Source organism: Sinohyriopsis cumingii, chromosome 10 (genome assembly GCF_028554795.1).
Source record: "Sinohyriopsis cumingii isolate HCF-2022 chromosome 10, ASM2855479v2, whole genome shotgun sequence".
Taxonomy (NCBI): domain Eukaryota; kingdom Metazoa; phylum Mollusca; class Bivalvia; order Unionida; family Unionidae; genus Sinohyriopsis; species Sinohyriopsis cumingii.
Window position 1 is genome coordinate 27,764,600 of NC_142970.1, and position 24,484 is coordinate 27,789,083.

Here is a 24,484-nt window from a genome sequence, read left to right on the forward strand (position 1 = left end):
TAAATAGGTACAAAGATGGTTGCATAATGAGCGATTTTGTTACTTTTGGTAGACTCAGGCGAAGATTCTTAGCAGCTGTAATGAGATCAACGTCAACGAATCGAGGAAAAATCTTTCTTAATTAGCAGTTTTCTTTGAATGAAAAATGTATTCTTCGTAAAAGATTTATTTCAACAAATAAGCTGGGATAATAAGTATTCGCTATGTAGAAATGGCAGACACTTTTTGATTGTGGCTTTAAAGTGGTCTGTTTTTCTAGACATACAGAGTTGTCGCTCAGGTAAGCTCGAGCATGAAACAGGTACTGGAAATGATAACATTATATAATGTACATCCCTTGACATAGGGTGGACTGATTTACTGACAAACGGTCCAATATGCAAAGGTGACCTAAGAAGAAAACTAACTCACACTGCGTTCTTATTCCCTGATCATAAGCGCCATTCATCATAATTTTCCTGTTACGTCATCATTGGTATTCGACCAATCGGAAGCCGGTACATGGATTCGTTTGATCATCTGAAGGGGTGGATTACATTTTACGATGTTACTTTGCTTTAGTCATTTGATACAACATATCCCTCTAGAATGCAATTTTTATCTTAGAACAATATATATTTTTTATTCCAAATAGAATGGTAACGTTTAATCACACAATTCTTAAAAATTAATTTAGAGAAATTTAAATTCTATATCATGATATTTACATTAATATAGGAACACACGAGAAGATCCGAGAAATGCTTTCACCTAGTGATAACTTGACTGAAGCCCATATATTAAAATCGTGGCCTGTTCTTTTTTTATCTTGCAAGTAGTATTTGCCACTTATAGCTAACTAATTTGGATTTATGATCCACAACACGATAACTGAATTTACATTAATTATAAATTATACAATCAAGGAATAATACCAACAGCAGTATTCGCCACCGAATCTTGTACTACAATGAATATTAATGAATTTGGCATTATAAAGCCACACTGGGTTTGGCAATACAATGACAGTATGAAAATCTTGTAGGACCATGAATAGTAATGCATTTGGCATTATAAAGCCACACGGGGTTTGACAATACAATGACAGTATGAAAATCTTGTAGGACCATGACTAGTAAAGTATTTGGCATTATAAAACCACACGGGGTTTGGCAATACAATGACAGTATGAAAATCTTGTAGGACCATGACTAGTAATGTATTTGGCATTATAAAGCCACACGGGGTTTGGCAATACAATGACAGTATGAAAATCTTGTAGGACCATGACTAGTAATGAATTTGGCATTATAAAACCACTCTGGGTTTGGCATTACAATGACAGTATGAAAATCTTGTAGTGTAAAGTTTATATGGTGCCATAAGTAGAAATGTCTCGTTCTGGTTTTGCATCACATGATAACTGTAAGCAACACCCAATGGCACGATTATATCTTTAGTTTTTAGACAATGGTTCCTAACCTTTCCTTGTTTCAGGTCTCTTCTAAAATTCAAAAATGTAGCGACCTGCTTCACAAGCTAATAGTTGTACCGTTAGGCTCTCTTGGTGGGAACGACTAGTCTAATGTAATCAGTCCATCGTCTATGGTGTACTATAAAATATATGAGTGTGTATCGAATGGCAGCACTGCATGATATCTGTGTGTGTGTGTGTGTGTCAATCTATTTTCCGTCCGTCAGTATGTATTCCTTTCTGCATTATAATGTTAAAATACTTCATGATATCAGCGTATGAGTGTATTCGATCTAACAACACATAAAAATCCTTGGTTTTGCGAAAATATGACATTTTTGTACAGTAAACAATTTTACAATAGGTCGTGCAACAAAACAAACGTCAAGTATATGTTGAAAAGGCAAGAAAATATATGCACTTTTAGCCTGATATTTAGCTCTAACCATGTCCAATTTGGTTTTTATTATAAGAATGGGAGATATGTAAATGTATATGTTGTTTAGTATGCACTAAAATAAGGTAAACATAATAATCTCCGTTTAAGATAGCTTCGCTATTTATCATGCCTGAAAGGTCAGACATACCGTGCCGGTTGTATAACAGGTTCGGTCAACACACTTCTCAATTTAGTGTCAGATCTGAGGCGTGGAAAATACGATAATTATGACGAAGAAAAACAAATGCACTTGACAGCACGCCCATAACATAAAGAAATAAAGATTATAAGACGAAATGCTTAACTGAAAGAAAAGAAAAAAGAATAAAGGACAAAGAAACAATAACAAGTTCTTATTGAAATTACACATTATGTGCTTTCTAAATTGAATTCCTACATCTATGTTTACATGTGAGGTAATAAAATATGTTTTGTCATCACAATTTTTATATAATGTGCACGTGTGTACATGCGCAAAACCCTGTGACAAGTAAGTTATAAAATATTTACAAACACATTAACCTCGGATGAATAAAATCAAAATCTGAATCGAAACTAAGAAACATACTAATAGACAGTCAAGATGTAACAATGTTTAGGGCAAAGAATTTAACTTTGAATGATTTTGACGTTTTTATGAACAGCTATTAAAAATGAGAGTCTTCATTATGTAAATGATTTGATGAAATATAAACTGATGGTGTTATGTGAAAACGGGGCTAAAATTTAAAGCAGGGTTTACAGGTGCTGCAAGGTCTTGCCGCTGGTACAACTTGCTATGTCTGCGTAATTGTCCTTCTCCCTTACACCCCCAAAAATAAAAAATAAATCAATTTATAAAAAAACTAAAACATAAAAAAGTAAAATAATATATTCTCACTTTTGAGTTCGTCATCTACTGATAGTCGAATCAGACTCAGAGAGTTACGGCATCTATCGCCATTCCCGCAGCCCCCCCCCTCCCCCCGCCAAGTAGGCATCGCAAGTTAACTGTCTCTCAGTGCAAACTATCTTTAATCTAAACGTAGAGTCACTCCGGACTTCTCAACAAGTATCAATACAGAGTTACTCAGGATATATCAGACAAAAATCAAGACACTTAAAAGGTATATCCAGTTGCAAATATATAAATAATGATTCCACTTACACACGTATATATATACAAATAATCCAGTTACACAATTAATCTATGTAAGAAAGGCTAATTTCGTCGCACATGCTCAACTGGGCGCACGCGACGTCAATTCAATCAATCAATCAATCAATCAGAAAGGCGAGAATTTTGTACCAGTGCACCTAACATCAAATGATTTAAAAAATGTGGAAATTATATTTCCCATGGTGCAACAGTTAAAAACTTTTTTAGATGCAGCAGCATTGTCTCTTATAAGTCGAACACTATTCCAACTCTTGTTTTGTCAGATATCGACCTATAGTAACTCAACAGACTATGTCTAATATGGTCAGTTCGCAACCTGATACACACACACACACACACAACCCTATTATCATAAAATTAATGTCTTTCTAGCTACAAATCCGCTTTCCTAACTGAAACCATGTCATAAGGAGACATCTTCGTTCTACAACATCATGGGCTTTAAATCAAATTCACTAACTGAACGGTCTCGGTCATCCCATGCCCATTTTCTCAGTTAGAAGAATTCACAACTTAATTTCACAAATAAATTAATGGGCCTCACGTCTTATCTTAAATACATTTACTTGTTAACTAGAAGTTTCTTGACATTGACATAGGAAAATAAGTTCTTAGCATACATTATAGATTTCATTTAAGTTCCTATTATATATGAACCAGGAAATTCGAACGAATTCATATTGATGAAATGTTGTATAAGAATCTTAGAACACATAAGTCATATAACATTCAAGACAAATGTATACAAACCATTAACTTTCGAACACACGGAAAATAGATGTATGAATTTAAAACGAATAAATTTAACAAATAATTACAAGCTTACATCAATGACCATATTGTAGCTATTGAGACAACACATCTGTGCCTTTTTGAGACTCGCTTTTCTTTTCTATAAAGCCAACGTTTTCTTTCCCTTTACTTTCCTTGTCCCTCAAACTTCCAGACACCTGTCCCTTAGTAATTTTGTCATGAGAATCGATATTTTTTATTTATGTCCCTGTAGAAATTTAGACCTAATAGTATCACTAGGGGAATTACTTAAAACATTGCATTTCGTATGGGAAACATATTCCCCTCGTTTACCTTAGACATTCAGGATTTTATATCACCGCCACAAAATGTACACGCTCACCGAAGCTACAATAATTCTTCTTCTCTTCTTCTTTTCCTCTTTTTTTATACTAACTATTTATGGAAAATTTCTTTTGATGATGATTATTTCAAATATTCCAAAATTGTCTCTGGCTTGTCTCTACCTTGTTGTTTCTCCACCTAGTTAACATCTCTGTCTGAACGTTATCCTAGCGGGTCCTCAGTAGAAATCAATCACGCCCCCAAACAAGATAGGGTGCCTATCACAGGCTACGGATATATTGGGAGCCAAGCCCATACGTCAGTGCTAATTGTTTTTTGTCACGCTGACCGCAACAAGATTCCCCTCAGTTCTGGCGTAATCATCATTTTCCAAACTTCATACCGTTACATCACTTATAATTTATCAACAATCTGTAAAACAATTTCAGATCTTTGTATTTTAAATTATTGATGGATTGATTGACTACAAAGGTGAATAATTATTCTATTTAGCATTGAAATCTTTCAACATGTTGAATAATTATTATATTTAGCTTGGAAATGTTTCAAAATGATGAATAACTCATTTGAGACTCAGAATTTTAAACTTTATTTACTGAGAGTACATTTCTATAAAATTTATAGATTGAGGATAAATTAATTAGTAGCCCCTCGAACTCTGTATTTTGGATTAATTCATTAGTGACCCCTCAAAACACGTATTATATATTAATTAATTAGCGACACAACGAACATGTATTTAGGATGAATACAATGTATCCATATGTACTCGTATCGATTATTTTTGTTGTTGTTATTGTTGTTCTAAATAGCTCATTACCTTATACAGAAATTGCTTATACATGATTTATTAGTGTTGATGTATCAAGCGATGATGTAATGTCTAGTGTTTTCTTAAGCTTACCTTTATTTGTCATTTGTTAAGCCTAAACTCGTTCTAACATGATTTTGCTGGTATCGTGATATCAGCAGTAATAAATGGCGCAGGACCTTGCTATTAATGTGTTTTTGGGCATTTGTTGGTATCGTGATGTCAGCAGTAATACATACAAAGAACCTTGTTATCAAATAGTTTATGGGTATTTCATGGTATTGTGATGTCACCAGTAATAGCTGGAACATGGCCGTTTTATCATAGTGCGTGACGGCATTTTGTTGGTATCATACTATCAGCTGTCAATGGCACAGTACCTAGTCCTAAAAGTTTACTAGGGCAGTAGGTACGTATATATATAAGTCAGTTTTATTTAAAAACACCGATTAAATTTTTTTCTTCTTCGTCATCAAGTTGTGTCAATTCCTGGTAGTATATAGGTCACAGCTGTTAATCATTCTCTGCAGAATATCGTATACTACTGAACTCACGAATTAAGTAAAGATAACCTGATTATTTTACAAATTCGATTAATAGCAAGATGAAGTTTAAAGTTAGTTTTTATGACTGTTTTGATGTTTGAAGGCATCGTTTTCAATAGGAATATTAAGGTAGCATGTCCGTCACACTAGACATCGATTTACCTTATCTAGGTTAACTATATACGATTAGTCGATTGAGATCAATATATAAAAATACTTCCTTGTCTACTATGGATATATTGGCATTCTTCTTGATTTAAGTATCAAATGCAAAACATATCCAGACATTATTTCTAACAAAATTACATGTTGATTTGGTTTACACATGTGCCAAGTTTTGCAAATGTTGCATTATATTTTATTTTTTTAGCGAAAATCTTTTATAACTCGTTTGTGCATATTTATAACTTTGGAGAAAAAATCGATTTGGGGACAAATAGCTTAATGAACAAACTAGTTTGATTGTTATATAGACAGACTGGTATATAGCTAGATAGCTTGCTACGTGGACAGACTTACGCCTAACAGGCTGGCTTGTTTTATAGACAGACTGACGGCTAACTAGCTAGCTTTCTACATAGAAATACCGACGTACACAAGCTACGTTGCTACGTGGTCAAACATTCGGATAAATTAGTAACTTTGATACATGAACATAATTGCATAACTAGATATGCTGTTTCATAGACAGACTGACTGATAAGTAGCTAGATTGCTACACAGACAGACAGTCACACGCATTAACTAACTTGTTACATCGACAGACTAATGGATATCGAGCTATCTTGCTACAAAGTCAGACGTACTTGTACTTAGCTATATTGCTATACAGACAGACTGACAGATAGCTTCCTTGATAGACGTAAAAAAAATTTGAAGAATGAGACAGAAGACACATGGTTATATCATGAATCAATATAATGAAAGTAAAAAGTCACCAGTAATTAAACTAAATACATCAGTAATTAAAGTTATAAAGACGTAATATTTTACAGCGATACTCATACAACTATTAGTCTATTAATTGCGAAATACAATTTTAATTTTTGTTTTAGCTTTGTAGGCTATGTACAGCTACTAACCGTGTCAGCTTACAATAAAGCAACAAGTACATGCTTCGGTACATGTAAGTAAATAGCTTTCAAAGTTTTAAAATTGCGTTGGTCGAATATTGAGGAAAATCGTAACGAAATGTTGAACTTACCTTTCTGGATTTATGTACCGCCCTCTTTGAGTAGTAATATCCTTTATTTTGTAACACATAAAAAACTTGTTCCTGTTTCAAACTATTTGTATCGATCCGCTTATCAGTAATGTTCAGTGAGTGGACAGACTCATATACCTACAATGTACACACCTGGGAATAATGTACATCTTCAATGTACACACCTGGGTATAATGTACATCTTATATTATGAGAAAAGTTTATACTGCTAAGAAAGGCAAGCAATAAGATACACAGCTACAAAACAGCGCATGCGATCGTTATATGGAGTATAATTCAAAATAACTGAATGGAAAATTCATTCAAAAGAAATTACAGGGAAATCTTGTATTGAAGTTTAAACTACTGAATCAAATTCAGATTTTGAGACCAAATGAAGATGAACGGATGCGTATCCACAGAATGGTTGGCAACATAACGATTTTGTTTTCAAAATTTTGGGCTTAATCAGTATATTTGGAGCTGTTTCTCATACAGAAACATGACTTGCGCGTTGATAGTGCATTGATGGTGTGCCAGCGAAATTAGACATTTCATCCTTTTAGGTTACAAAAACTGGGATACTATTACATTACAAACACTGTGATACTGTTACATTACAAACACTGTGATACTGTTACATTACAAACACTGTGATACTGTTACATTACAAACACTGGGATACTATTACATTACAAACACTGGGATACTGTTACATTACAAACACTGGGATACTGTTACATTGCAAACACTGGGATACTGTTACATTACAAACTCTGGGATACTATTACAATACAAACACTGGGATACTGTTACATTATAAACAATGGGATACTGTTACATTACAAACACTGGGATACTATTACATTACAAACACTGGGATACTGTTACATTACAAACACTGGGATACTACTTCATTACAAACAATGGGATACTGCTACATTACAAACAATGGGATACTGTTACATTACAAACACTGGGATACTGTTACATTACAAACAATGGGATACTGTTACATTACAAACACTGGAATACTGTTACATTACAAACAATGGGATACTGTTACATTACAAACACTGGGATATTATTACATTACAAACACTGTGATACTGTTATATTACAAACACTGTGATACTGTTACATTACAAACACTGGGATACTGTTACATTACAAACACTGTGATACTGTTACATTACAAACAATAGGATACTGTTACATTACAAACACTGGGATACTATTACATTACAAACACTGTGATACTGTTACATTACAAACACTGGGATACTATTACATTACAAACACTGTGATACTGTTACATTATAAACACTGGGATACTGTTACATTACAAACACTGGGATACTGTTACATTACAAACAGTGGGATACTGTTACATGACAAACACTGTGATACTGTTACATTACAAACACTGGGATACTGTTACATTACAAACACTGTGATACTGTTACATTACAAACACTGGGATACTGTTACATTACAAACACTGTGATACTGTTACATTAGAAACACTGTGATATTGTTACATTACAAATACTGGGATACTGTTACATTACAAACACTGGGATACTGTTACATTACAAACACTGGGATACTGTTACATTACAAACACTGGGATACTGTTACATTACAAACACTGGGATACTGTTACATTACAAACACTGGATACTATTACAGACGGGCCATTCAATTGTTTTAAAGGATATTGTTTCTTGTATCTCTTATTGATCTGTTTGTCACAATATGATGGACAGCAATAAAAAAAATTTTATTATTATATGAAAGACAATACAAATTCTTTTTGGTGCAAATTTGAGGAAGAGTTTCCACTTTCAATGTACTTTAGGATCCGAATATTTTGCTCAAAACTCAAACCACAGCCTAGTCCCCACCAAACATTGAAAATTCTCTTAAAAGACAGCCTCCTTGAGGCTGCTTGTAAAAGTGAGCCTCTTACGGTACGTAATGGTATTACGACATCAGAGAGAGTGAATATAACATAATATTATTTCGAACAGAGAGAGAGAGAGAGAGAGAGAGAGATTTCGTCATTACAATCTCTCAATGTAAAGGCTGTGTTATTCTCGTTAGACAAAACTTGTCTTTATCACTCCTAAATATGTTATTTGATTATGATCTATCGTTGTTTTCATTATTTGAAAACCGATGCTACATTTACATATCTCCTGATCGTATTAATATTTTAATTTCTGTTTTTTTATTTGATGGGTGAATACAATCTTGACACGTGATGAATATAAATCACGCGAGATTGGAGGTCTACAACGTAATATGAAGAGTTCGTTTTACGTCAAGGAATGGTTAAGTGTTCTTCAGTGAATAGAACTTGCCTCCGTTTTGATCATTGAGATACTGGCACGTGCCTTTTAATGGTAAACACGAAACCCGTTCAGATTGTTTGCGTCTTTTGAATGACACCTTTGTGTTGTATATTCGAATGAATTTAGAGCTCACACAAATGTGAAAAATGGGTATTATTTCATAGTGAAACATTATATATATATATATATATATATATATATATATATATATATATACCTACATACATACACACACACATATATATATTTCGTAACATGTTTAATAAGGAAGTTATTTATAGTTTCAAATAGGATCTAACACCCTGCTGTTATCCCAGACAGAGTTTATCTCCCTGCTGTTGTCTTCGTGAGTTTATCTCCCTGCTTTTGTCTCGGATAGAGTTATCTCCCCGCTGTTGACATCAAGTTTACAACTCTTAATTGAAGCTTGCTGCTCTCCTGCTGATTAAAGTATGATAGCGGCGTTCTCGTTAGATCTATCCTCTGTTTTAAATTATCATAGGGTACGGTCGTTGTTATGTATTCAATGTATGGGTGTTGCCAACTGGAATATTGATAAATGACGTCATACGCTGTCTCGCGTCACGTGGTATAGATCTATTTAACAGAGAGAGAGAGAGATAGACAGACAGACAAACAGAGACAGTTAGAGAGAGACTTATTTCGAAGTGGAATAGCATGTAGGTATTAAAAATTTATTCTATTGGTGCCATATTTAATATGAGAAATGCGTTATATTGCACAAAAATAATGACTCCACGCGCAGACAATTATTCGTGAGAGCTTCTTTCAGTAAGAGGCAATATAATTTGGCAAAACTGTATCGCTGCCGTTGAAATGTGGCGTTCTCATTATACCTGAAGAAGGCAATTTCTACTTTTACACCAAATTGGTAGTACTTAATAACATTCAGAGAGAAGATCTCATTTCACAAATCAAATGATGAGACTATGTCCACCGCCCCATCTAAACATTATCAATTCCAAACAGTCGATAGTTCCATCATTTGCTCTCTGCCACGGCCACATAGATTTGTGTATGAAAATCTTGAAATACAGTGGGTGCAACATCAATATTGGAGTTTAACCAAAGTGGTTATTTTGATATCAATGCTCTAAGATTCGCCGTGTTCTCTACATTTTGATATTGCGTCTGTGACGTTGTCAGCTTAAGGATCCTTCATACTGGCATTAGTTTTGACTTATTAACACCGGAAGAGCCCTACTACATGTTATTAGGAATAAGATAGCCCTGGAGGCTACATGTTATTGATAATGAGGCAGCCCTTAGATATATTGTTGGTAATGAGGTGGCCCTACTTCATACAATTGGCAATGAGATAGCCCTGCTACTTTATTATTGGTAATGAGATAGCCCTGCTACATGTTAATGATGATGAGATAATCCTGCTACTTTATTATTGGAAGTGAGATAGCCCTATCACATGTTAATGATGATGAGATAACACTGCTACTTTATTATTGGAAATGAGATAGCCCTATTGCATGTTAATGGTGATGAGATAACCCTGCTACTTTATTACTGGAAATGAGATAGCCCTATTGAATGTTAATGATTATGAGATAACACTGCTACTTTATTATTGGAAATGAGATAGCCCTATTACATGTTAATGATGATGAGATAACCCTGCTACTTTATTACTGGAAACGAGATAGCCCTGCAACGTGTCATTGGTAATGAGATAGCCCTGCTACAGGTTAGTGGAAATTAGAGAGCCCTGCTACGTGTCATTGGTAATGAGATAGCCCTGCTACAGGTTATTGGAAATGAGATAGCCCTACTACATGTCATGATAATGAGATAACCCTACTCAAGGTCATTGGTAGTAAGTTGAGAAAGGTAAATAGATAACGGAAAGCTTGTCCAACAGAGTAAGGAAACTAGAAAGCTTGCCTAACCGAATTGGTGCAATATAAAACTTATCCATCTGCGTAAATAGTTTGTCGACCCAATTAGGCAAATAGAAAGCTTGTCCAGACGAGTAGGGCAAATAGAAAGCTTGTGCAGTTTAGTAAGGCAAGTAGAAAGCTTGTCCATCCGAGTAGGATAAATAGAAGGCTTGTACAATTTAATAAGGCAACTGGAAAGCTAGTACAACAGAGTAGGGCAAACAAAAGGATCGTCCAACCGAATAGGGCCAAAAGAAAGCTTGCCCATCCAATCATGGCTAGTATAACACTCGTCCAACAGAGCAGAACTAATATAACTAATGTAAAGCTAGTCCTGAAGAGCAGGGCAAATAAAATGATTGTCCAACCGAGTAAGGCAACTAGGAAGCGAATCCACCCAAGCAGGCCAAGTAGAAAACTAATCTAACCAAGCTGGACAAATAGAAAGTTTGCCTTACTGAGTAGGAGAAGAACAAAGATTTTGTAACCGAGAAGGGCATGTTGAAAGTTAGCCCAACCGAGTAAGGAAATTAAAAAGATAGACAAACTAAGTACGGTGGGTAGAAATCTAGTCCAGTTGAATACGGGTAAATATAACATTAGTCATACAGAAAATAGGATGCTTGTCCAACCGAGTAGGTAAGCAGAAAACTTGTCCAATTTATTAGGGCAAATATAAATATTGTCCAGTTCAGTACGACAGAGGCCAAGTTGGGCAAATAAAGAGATGTTGCATCTACGAATTTTAATGCACACATGTTGATTTAATTGTCCTGATAAACTTATGAATCTAGTTTTAAACATGGAAGATTAGTCAGAATGACGCAGACTGGATTTTGAACCTGGATAATACGTTAGAATGAAACAGACTGGAATTTAATTAAGTGCATATGTACATGAGTAGCCAGACCAGTCTCATTTTCCTGATTAGGCAGATAAATGGCACAGTCATAAAGTCATGGATCCAGTCGACTTTATGAACACGTATCACATATTATATATACTGGCTCAAGCTTTCAATAGTAAATTACTGTTTCGCATCGTATGGGTATTATTTATTTTGTTTGTATTTCTCTTTTAATTTGTTCTTTTTTGTATTTGTAGGTCACAGGCACGCCCAGTTCACACCCATGTTTGATTTGCATGACGTAGGTTCGAAGGTTGTGATTAATTCTAAATTGTTCAGCTAGATTTCCTTTCTTGCATAACACAAAGAGAATTTGTTCTTGCTGAGAAAGGGGAGGGTTAAGCGTGTATAAATATACACATTCCCTGTGTAGAAATCCTGTTTCGTTTCTTTGAGTCTTTTGTTGTGAGGAGATGTATCATTTTGACATTCTTTTGGAAAAGATTTCAACGGATTCGGTCTTGATTTAGACATACAAGATCTTCCCCAATTTGTACACAGAACGTGTCGTTATAAAGCATATGTCTCCGAATAAAGAATGACAATACACAGCTATTAGTACAAATGCAATTATTACTCTAACAGTTCCCTGAAACAGCGAGAGGCAACATAAACTATTGTAAACGAATAGCCTCCGCATACTTCTAATTGTACTCGTTAATTCTGAAGCGATTTCAATGAATATATATATATATATATATATATATATATATATATATATATATATATATATATATATATATATATATATATATATATATATATATATATATATATATATATATAGTGTGTGTGTGTGTGTGTGTGTGTGTGTGTGTGTGTGTTTAAAACACATTTTAAGGCCCGTTTCGAAGTGGTAAAAAATTTGATTTCATCAGACCTATACGTTGTCTTTTATAAATTATCAACCATTTAAGTTATAGATTCATTTGTTGTTTGGAAATACATCTCATTAAATCTGGAAATAATTTTGCATCATGATTTTTTAAATTTTATTGAAAGGATATTTTTCTGAACATTATTTAGCAGAATTATTTCAGCATTATATTTATGACTGACACGAGAAAAACAGAAAACTAAAACCCTTCAGATAAAACAATATATCAATATATGATTTGTTGAAACTGGTACTAACTGCAGTGATACAATTATTGATATAGGCAAGAATGGTGTGTCCTTTGCTTTATCGAAATAAATACAATTTATGTAAAGGTTTTCAAAGATTCAAGTAATAAGAAATGTCTGCTTTCACATTGCTATATATTCGACACTTATCCAGTTTTGACATTTCGAGTTATATGTGTAGCCACAATTTACAGTTTCCAAATCTTTTACCATGAATTATTTAATGATCTCACTGTTCCAGTCGAGCAGGGGTCTGGTGGAGCTCTCATTGTAAACAAAATCACTTCAACATTAGTTGTTGTGTGGAGGTTTTGGTAACCCTTGATTGTAATTGAAAGGAATATATTAATGTTTAGAATTGCGTCTAAGCACTGCCACTAAATTATCCAAGTAAGGATTTAAGCGGAACTATATCTTGTATCAAAGCACCAAAAAGAACCCGTTTAAAGTACTTTACCTTAATACTGCGTAATAGGCATTATCTCATCAATCATATGTAAAAATTTAAAACAGCAGCAATTATGGACAAAACAGATGTATCAGTACGGTAGTTTTTAACTATAACCTCTTTGTCAATACTCGTGATGTTTAATTGTCGCCATACTTCCTTCTCGAGGTGCCATTCGCTGAAAAATGTGTGAATTTACCAGAATAAATAGCCTTTACCCCTAACGTTGGTGAACGTTTGGAAGATATACGTATTACCGAAGATGAACAGTGATAGATTGATTAACTGTTGATAGGAAAACACGATAAGCTGCCATTACAATTTATGAGTGTTAATCTTTTGCATGTATTTGCTCTTTCCTATTTGACATGCCAATATATTATATGTATCCCTTTTCTAAAAAATTAATTTCATGACAGTTTATTTTGCATTTTAAGTGCCTGCGATATAATAAAACATTTTTGACAAATATGGGCGATCTTTTCAGTGTGCACATGCAAGTGAAAAGGAAGATATACTGAACGATACGTGGACGTTAACAGTGGTTGCATTGGATTTGTGCACGTTAACAGTGGTTGCATTGGATTTGTAGACGTTAACAGTGGTTGCATTGGATACGTGGACGTTAACAGTGGTTACATTGGATTTGTGGACGTTAATGGCGGTTGCATTGGATACGTGAACGTTAACAGTGGTTGCGTTGGATTTGTGGACGTTAACAGTGATTGCATTGGATACGTGGACGTTAACAGTGGCTGCATTGGATTTGTGAACGTTAACAGTGGTTACATTGGATACGTGGACGTTAACAGTGGATGCATTGGATTTGTGGACGTTAAAAGTGGTTGCATTGGATTTGTTGACGTTAACGGCGGTTGCATTAGATTTGTGGACGTTAACAGTGGTTGCATTGGATTTGTGGACGTTAACAGTGGTTGCATTGAATTTGTGGACGTTAATGGCGGTTGCATTGGATTTGTTGACGTTAACAGTGGTTGAATTTGATTTGTGGACGTTAACAGTGGTTGCATTGGATTTGTGGACATTAACAGTGGTTGCATTGAATTTGTGGATGTTAACATTGGTTGCATTGAATTTGTGACGTTAACAGGACATATAACACAATTAATTTTACTATATGTTCTCTACAATTGTTTCTCAGTACTGACCTTTTCACTGAGTGACTATCAATGCAAATCATTTGTTAATCTAAAATACCTTCAAAGATGACTTCATGGTGAAGTTCTTGTCAAAGGTTGACCTGCTCTTTTTTGAGATGCTGGACTGTCAACATAGCAACATGTAAACAGAACACAGATTTCACTTCCGGATCATCACCAAGTCTTTATTGCTCATTGTGCACTGTCGCCGTAATACACACAGACAACAACACCCTGATCTCATATTATCAAGAATAAACAATTACCTTTAAATCCCTACCAAAAATGTATAACTAAAACTCTTCTATCACCACCAAAATGAGAGAGGAAAAAATGTTCTAAAAATAGACTAGAACTACATTCGTGGGCACTGAACTGGAAGTATTAATTGTGACCCGATTCCAACAGTAGCTACATTGGATGATCTTCAGGCGACACCACAGTATATTTCGTCGAGGCTAGGATGTTACTGAATTAGACCCGTGCTTTACCAGTATAACTTAAGAATGAACTTAAACTTTGGTCCACATTCCAGAAATCGGATAATGTGACATATCAACTTCACATAGATGTGTCAAAATAAATGTCTAAAATCTAAACTCAGCATTTAAATGTTGTGATATTTAAATTGGATCCAGACTCGATTTTACCAATCAAATTAAGTCTGTACTGGAAATTAAATCAAAACCATTATGATTTGTTCTGAGTACAGTTATACTTTTCTTAAGTACCAGTCTGATGTTGCCGATGTACCAGTATGATTTTGTCCGTGTACCAGTATGATTTTGCCCGTGCACCAGTATGATTTTGTTTGAGTGACAGCATGATTCTTTCTGGGTATCGTTATCATTCCCTTTGGGTACCAGTGTGATTTTCTCTTTAAACTGTATGCTTTGTTTTCTTCCGAGGAGCAGTATGATAGAATGACGTGAGTATGAGTATGCTTCTGCCTATGTAACAACGTGATTTGTTCTGAAATCACTAAAAGCGTTCTAAGTAGCATGGATTCTATCTGCCTACGAGCATGATTTTTCTCTCAGTACAATTATATTTTCTGAGTACCCATATGATTTTCGTTAGCACATTATCGTTTTCTCTATGCACCAGCATGATTTTTCTCTCAGTACATGTTCACTTATCTACGATTACAAATTTGACATTCTCTAAGCTTCTGATTAATTTTGTTTAATATGGTTTTCTCTGCGAGGCAGTATCTTTGTCTTTGAGTATGATACAATTCTTCTTGAGCACATGTATGTGTTCTTTGTAAAGTGCAGAAGGTTTGTCTCAAAGTAACATACTGATTCTCGTTGAGTACAAGTATGATTTCCTGCGCACCAGAAATATATTTTTACGCACCAGAATTCTTTTTATAGGTAATGGTGCGATTTTCTCTGAGTACCAGCATGGTTTTCTCTTAGTACCAGTAGGATTTTCGCTGTGTAAAAATAAGACTTTTTCTGTATAGTACCAGGATGTTTTGTACGTAAAAACGGAATTGTATCTGAATAACAGTAGCATATCATGTTAGTATCAATATAACTCAGTGTGTACGTGCGATTTTATATTAGTGCCTGCATGATGTTCATGTAAAACATTTAGTCTAATTTCGTGCACTGACAATTACGTGAAAACGCACTAGGATTTTTATAAGCATACAGGTAAATGTAATTGTCCTCATATTTTAAATAAAACTAATTAAGGAATAATATTACTCGACTATGCATGCTTGTCAAATACGGCATGACAATGATATATTACATAGCTGTTAAGGTATTTTTTAAAACTTTTATTCAAAGCAATAATTACCGGTCTAGAGGATTTTCCACATTACATATTCTTTGAAACAAACTTAAAAGTTACTGTGTATTACAGTTTACCGTAATAGAATACATAAATTGAGCCGATTTAGTGTAGATCTGAATAAAAGGAAATAAAAGTTTTGTTTATTTTTCTTTCAATCTTTATCTTCATAGTAGATTGAGGGTTTAAATGAAAAAATCACAACCCAAATTAATGTTAACATTTTATAGCTGTGTTTAGATATTTTATCACTCATGTTATATATATATATATATATATATATATATATATATATATATATATATATATATATATATATATATATATATATATATACATACATACATGCAAATAAACATACGCACATATTTACACAAATATGCACTCAACCACAAAGTTGCGTTAAGTCACAATATGGCAGGAAACCATAGATTAGGACACCTTTCAAATAATGGTCATTGTGCTGACTCGTTGTAGCCAGCATAGATAGTTCAAACAATCAAACTATATTTATGGAACGTAACCAAGAAAATATTGCACAAAATGAAATGGAAACAATGGCCACTTTCATATTACGGCACTTGTACAGTTAACTTCAATAGATGTACTAAAATGTGTATTGCACGTCTTTATATTACGGCACTGGTACACTGAACTCTTAATACTTGTATCAAAATCTGTATTGCACGTCTTTATATTACGATACCTGTACACTGAACTCTTAATACTTGTATTAAAATGTGTATTGCACGTCTTTATATTACGGCACTTGTACACTGAACTCTTAAAACCTGTATTAAAATGTGTATTGCACGTCTTTATATTACGGCACCTGTACACTGAACTCTTAATACTTGTATTAAAATGTGTATTGCACGTCTTTATATTACGGCACTTGTACACTGAACTCTTAATACTTGCATTAAAATGTGTATATATAAATGCGCATTGCACGTCTTTATATTACGGCACTGGTACACTGAACTCTTAATACTTGTATCAAAATCTGTATTGCACGTCTTTATATTACGACACCTGTACACTGAACTCTTAATACTTGTATCAAAATGCGTATTGCACGTCTTTATGTTACGGCACTGGTACACTGAACTCTTAATACTTGTATTAAAATGTCTATTGCACGTCTTTATATTACGGCACTTGTTAACTGAAATCTTAATACTTGTATTAAAATGTCTATTGCACGTCTTTATATTACCGCACTTGTACACTGAACTCTTAGTATCTGTATCAAAATGTGTATTGCACGTCTTTATATTACGGCAATTGTACACTGAACTCTTAGTATCTGTATCAAAATGTGTATTGCACGTCTTTATATTACGGCACTTGTATACTGAACTCATAGTATCTGTATCAAAATGTGTATTGCATGTCTTTATATTACGGCACTTGTACATTGAACTCTTAATACTTGCATTAAAATGTGTATTGCACGTCTTTATATTACGGCACGTGTACACTGAACTCTTAATATTTGTATCAAAATGGGTATTGCACATCTTTATATTACGGCACTTGTACACTGAACTCTTAATACTTGTATTAAAATGTCTATTGCACGTCTTTATATTACGGCACTTGTTAACTGAGCTCTTAATACTTGTATTAAAATATCTATTGCACGTCTTTATATTACCGCAGGTGTTCACTGAACTCTTAATACTTGTATCAAAATGTGTATTGCACGTCTTTATATTACGGCAATTGTACACTGAACTCTTAGTATCTGTATCAAAATGTGTATTGCACGTCTTTATATTACGGCACTTGTACACTGAACTCTTAGTATCTGTATCAAAATGTGTATTGCACGTCTTTATATTACGGTACTTGTACACTGAGCTCTTAATACTTGTATTAAAATGTTTATTGCACGTCTTTATATTACGGCACGTGTACACTGAACTCTCAATACTTGTATCAAAATGTGTATAGCACGTCTTTATATTACGGCACTTGTACACTGAACTTTTAATACTTGTATTAAAATGTCTATTGCACGTCTTTATATTACGGCACTGGTACACTGAACTCTTAAAACCTGTATCAAAATGTGTATTGCACGTCTTTATATTACGGCACGTGTACACTGATCTCTTAATACTTGTATTAAAATGTTTATTGCACGTCTTTATATCACGGTACGTGTATACTGAACTCTTAAAACCTGTATCAAAATGTGTATTGCACGTCTTTATATCACGGCACGTGTACACTGAACTCTTAATACTTGTATTAAAATGTGTATTGCACGTCTTTATATTACGGCACTTGTACACTGAACTCTTAATACTTGTATTAAAATGTGTATTGCACGTCTTTATATTACGGTACGTGTACACTGAACTCTTAATACTTGTATTAAAATGTGTATTGCACGTCTTTATATTACGGCACTTGTACACTGAACTCTTAATAATTGTACCAAAGTGTCTATTGCACGTCTTTGTATTACGGCACGTGTACACTGAACTCTTAGCATCTGTATCAAAATGTGTATTGCACGTCTTTATATTACGGCACTTGTACACTGAACTCTTAATACCTGTATCAAAATGTGTATTGCACGTCTTTATATTACGGCACCTGTACACTGCACTCTTAATACTTGTATCAAAATGTGTATTGCACGTCTTTATATTACGGCACGTGTACACTGAACTCTTTATACCTGTATCAAAATGTGTATTGCATGTCTTTATATTACGGCACTTGTACACTGAACTCTTAATACTTGTATCAAAATGTGTATTGCACCTCTTTATATTACGGCACTTGTACACTGAACTCTTAATACTTGTATTAAAATGCGCATTGCACCGCTCCGGTGGCCTAGTGGTTAGAGCGTCCGCCTCGGATGCGGGAGGTCGTGGGTTCGATCCCCGGCCGAGTCATACCAGAGACTTACAAAAATGGTACTAACAGCTGCCTCGCTTGGCGTTCAGCATTAAGAGGTTAGTGTTAGGACTGGTCGGCCTGGTGTCAGGATAATGTGAATGGGTTGGACATCATGCTACATGTCTGCGGCATGATGCCCCAGTGCTAGACATCACTATAAACTGCCACGTTGCAGACATCGTAGCGATATGACTGAAAAATTGTTAAAGCTACGTTAAAAATCAAAATCACAAATCACAAATCACAAAATGCGTATTGCACGTCTTTATATTACGGTACGTGTACATTGAACTCTTAAAACATGTATCAAAATGTGCATTGCACGTCTTTATATTACGGCACTTGTACACTGAACTCTTAATACTTGTATTAAAATGTGTATTGCACGTCTTTATATTACGGTACGTGTACACTGAACTCTTAAAACCTGTATCAAAATGTGTATTGCACGTCTTTATATTACGGCACTTGTACACTGAATTCTTAATACTTGTATCAAAATGTGTATTGCACGTCTTTATATTACGGTACGTGTACATTGAACTCTTAAAACATGTATCAAAATGTGCATTGCACGTCTTTATATTACGGCACTTGTACACTGAACTCTTAATACTTGTATTAAAATGTGTATTGCACGTCTTTATATTATGGTACGTGTACACTGAACTCTTAAAACCTGTATCAAAATGTGTATTGCACGTCTTTATATTACGGCACTTGTACACTGAACTCTTAATAATTGTGCCAAAATGTCTATTGCACGTCTTTATATTACGGCACGTGTACACTGAACTCTTAATACTTGTATCAAAATGTGTATTGGACGTCTTTATATTACGGCACTGGTACACTGAACTCTTAATACTTGTATCAAAATGTGTATTGCACTTATTTATGTTACGGCACGTGTACACTGAACTCTTAATACCTGTATCAAAATGTGTATTGCACGTCTTAATATTACGGCACCTGTACACTGAACTCTTAATACCTGTATCAATATGTGTATTGCATGTCTTTATATTACGGCACTTGTACACTGAACTCTTAATACTTGTATCAAAATGTGTATTGCACGTCTTTATTTGACGGCACTTGTACACTGAGCTCTTATTACTTTTATCAAAATGTGTATTGAATTTCATCATATTAGGGATAATTATTAAAAGATATGTCAGACATGTTGGCTCGATTCCATGTAAACAACTCTGAATTTCTCTCTTCCGATACATTAAGTTCGAATTCTATTAAACCAGGAAACCAATCCACATGTGGGGTTTGGTTTGTGGTGGGGTGAACTAAAGGCATAGTACCATTTCTTTTTTAGCTGCAGGAATTTCGCTTATAAATATGTTGTTTTTATTATATTAGTATTTTCACATACTTCAATACATGTAATGTGCTGAGCAACAAAATATTTGCTTTCTTGAATATCCTGTGTTCAATTTCATACTAATCAAATATCGTATGAACTCTTGGTGCGAGGCTCTGTTATTATGTGCATACTTTAGGTCCCCTTGCTTAAAAGAACGAGGCTGCGAACTATATTGAGAAACACGTTGTTTTCAAGGCTGAATCCTCCAACTCAGTTTTGCGTAATTTCCTCCAGGACGCTGGCCTGGTACCCTATTGTTAAATCCACGTTCTATGATTTAAAGTACCGGGCAAACCTTGTTTAGGGGCTTGATCGGGCCCTCAGGTAGCACTGTGCCCATACCTGATCTCCGTATCATGAAGGAAAGCATGTGGAAATTTTTTTTCCCCATTCTAATGCATAGATTATTTTTATGGTTTTATATTAACACTAAGTTTTATGGAAAATGAATTAGCTGTCCAGTCCCTGTACAGAGCCAGTGAATATCAAAGAGACATTGACTATTTTATTGAAAATTTACATAAACAATCCTTGCAATCATTTTCTTATTTTTTGACATTTGTTAGGCTGATCAGCGTGATCCTGAAGGTGGAACTAAAACGATTTCGAGAATAAATAACAACACGCGGATTGCTTTCACTTACGTACCTTGAACGCACCGACCATATCTAATTCTCATTTGAAGTGGGGTTTCCCACTTTTTACTCCTGTAAGCTTTATATTTTCCCAAAGGACCTGTACGTATGACAAATATACCGAACGTTCTAGGGGTCAAAATTACTTCGTCATTTTGTGGTTTGGAGGTAAAAATTCAACATAAACTGATTTTTGGTTACCAAAAAAAAAAATATATCAACGAATCCCGGTTATGACTTTTACCAAATTAAAGCATGTTTTAAACATTGGTTTAAAACACTGGTACATTTTTTTGAAGACTTCAGTGAGAAAGATACCACTGTAATTAATTGTTAGTCTCATCTAAAGAACCTTTTTCTGTAACGTGAAGATAATAATGTTGCTAATTTTTCTATTGAAGGGCCCAGTGTCAAATAATTTGATTAAACAAGAACGTATTATTATTATTATTATTACTATTCGCGTTGTTATACAGAAGACACTAATCGTACCTCATCCAATACGTAGAAATGATGAGCACAATTGTAGATATATATCCTAATTATTGAACAGTGCGTTTCTACACAATCAGTGATTCTCGGTTTACCATTGTTATAAGCTTGAGTGCTATTAGGTGTAAATCATTTTAATTATACAAACGGGTGTGTAAAACAGCACGTGGTTATCACAACAAATACTTACCTGCAAGTCCTACAATTACTTTGTCTGTTAACTCTAACATTTGATCTCAGAATATATTATCTTTCATTCCTATTCTCTGTCTAAACGCCATTTCAAATAATTATTTTTCCTAAGACGGTGCGTATTTATCAAGTTTACCCATTACCCACACTGCACTTGTTGCCTTGTGTTTTGATAACGGATATACTTGGGTGGGAGCAAGAAATACCTGTTCAAGCCGTTAAAACTTTGCAAAGAACGTTCATCCGCTTTTTGGATCTAAAAAGAAATGTTCTAATTTTTGCATAATTGCATTAAAAGGTTTTAACATTTTCTTAGTAGCTTAATGAAAGGATTAATAATACTTGTCAAGAGCTGATTAAAGACAGGGCGATTATATGTGTAACAAGATTTATTTGATAACAAGGCCAGCATTATTTGGCAGGATTTGGTAGTAGTGAATGGGGATCTTATAGGGTCTATGGGACTTATCATTAAAAATACCTGTGGGACAATATAGGGTCTATGTAAATTTAACATGGAGAAAAATCGTGGGACAATATAGGGTCTATGGGAATTAACATGGACAAAAATCGTGGGACAATATAGGGTCTATGGGAATTAACATGGCCAAAAACCCTGGGACAATATAGGGTCTATGTAAATTTAACATGGCCAAAAACCCCTGGGACTGTATAGGGTCTATGTAAAATTGAAACAGGGAGGGTCTCTATTTTTTTTTTAAAAAAATAAAAAATAAAATAAAAAATGGGGTAGGCAATGGAAAGGCTATTTCTTTTCGAGAAATATGGCTGGCCCTGAAAAGGGCCTTTGGGTTTTATGTTAATGTATTCATTAACATAAAGGGCACCGCATTGGTCTTCTTCTTGTCCTTAGGCTGCGTCTCCCTGTTGGCCCGTAAATTAGCACTCTTTTCAGGCATCCTTGTCTTTCGACGTAGATCCTACGTATCCACAGGCTGGTGTTTGTCCTGTGGACAACGGTCCACTTGGATCGGACATACATGAGCATGTCTGTCCTAAACATCATGGAAGACACAAGGGTGGATGACTCAACTGTAGTCCACATCTTGAAGCGACGAGAACAGGTGAATCAATGCACTGAACTGCGCTTATTTATAGGCGGAGGTAGGATTGAAACGGATTGAGTTCATTCACCAATCCTAACACGCGTTACAGAATTCAGTCAGCCCGCATCAAATCCGAAGAGAGCAGTCTGTGACGTCACGTAGTCTATATAGATTCGCTAGCGCTTGTGCGCAGTCAATCTATGCGACAGTGATTCAACATGACGGAAACTCAGAAAACGATCCAATGGGGTGCACAAGCAGGGGAGACCGCCCAAGGGAACCCGGACTTACTTTCAGAAGAGGTGAATTGGGATTTTGTGGATTTTCTTACCTCGCAAGAATTTGTTCCGGAACCTTCGTTACCTTCTTCATTACCGCAAGTGGAGAATTTTAGACAGAGACAGAAAGAAGAATTGGAGAAATTTATACAACGACAAAAGGAAGCGGAACAGGCTTTTCTCCTACAGCAACAGCAACAAGAAGAAGAGGTAAAAAAAAAACAACAGCAACAACAGCAAGAAGAAGTAGCAGCAAAGAAACAAGAGGGTGAAAATCAAACGGTCACGGTACTGTTGGACATTTTAGCGGAGTTAAGAAGTCTGAAACAAATGTATCAGACTTCTTTATCACGACCGAAGAGAATACGACCTTCCCGAGCTAAACACCTCAACCCTGTGACTAAGCCTACCGTACCACCCTTAGTGATTTCAACCCAATCATTATCATCATCATCAACATTACGCAGTCCAGAAGTAGGCCTTGGCCGTGGCAAAGGCATAAGGCAGTTAAAGTTGATTGCTTAAACTCACCCCTTCACCATGAAGAAAAAAGGCCCTTTTCAGGGCCACCCACATTTCTCGAAAAGAAATACAATTTCAATTTGCCAATAACTCAAAAAATAAACCCCACCCATTTTACCCTTATAGTACGTGTCTGTGTATGAGTGCGTGAGTGTACGTTCTTATTTTAAAATCAAAACTCAAAGACATTTACCTTATATCATTAATTTATTCTTTTATCCATTTTTTACAATCCAATTCACAATTCACAACACAACACTTTAATAAAAAGTTCATTGACTTCTTCTTTCTCCTTGTTTAGTCTCTGTTTTTTAAATTTCTTCACCGTCTTTTCCTCATTTTCTTCCCTTCTTCTTTTCTTCTCCTGTTTCTTTGCCTCTTGTAAATAGAATTGTCTTCTTTCTTCCTCTTCTTCCTCTGAAGAATCCCTCTCTTCTTCCGAAGAATCCCTCTCTTCTTCTGAAGAATCCTTTTTTTCTTCTGACTCCTCTTGTTTCTTTTTTGGGCAATCTGGAGACCAATGTCCTTTTTTTTACAATAATAACAGGTATCTTGACTTTTGTCTTTTTTAGTCCC

The 24,484-nt window shown here is 34.8% G+C and overlaps 1 protein-coding gene across 1 annotated transcript in view; it reads right to left on the minus strand.

Annotated features, from left to right (window-relative positions):
- Positions 1 to 6,831, minus strand: part of LOC149789809 (uncharacterized) — an 80,799-nt gene extending 73,968 nt beyond the window's left edge. The window contains exon 1 of the mRNA XM_089971797.1: positions 6,710 to 6,831. The gene's annotated coding sequence lies outside the window, so the exon portion shown is untranslated. The remainder of the gene's footprint in view (positions 1 to 6,709) is intronic.
- Positions 6,832 to 24,484: the final 17,653 nt, after the last annotated feature.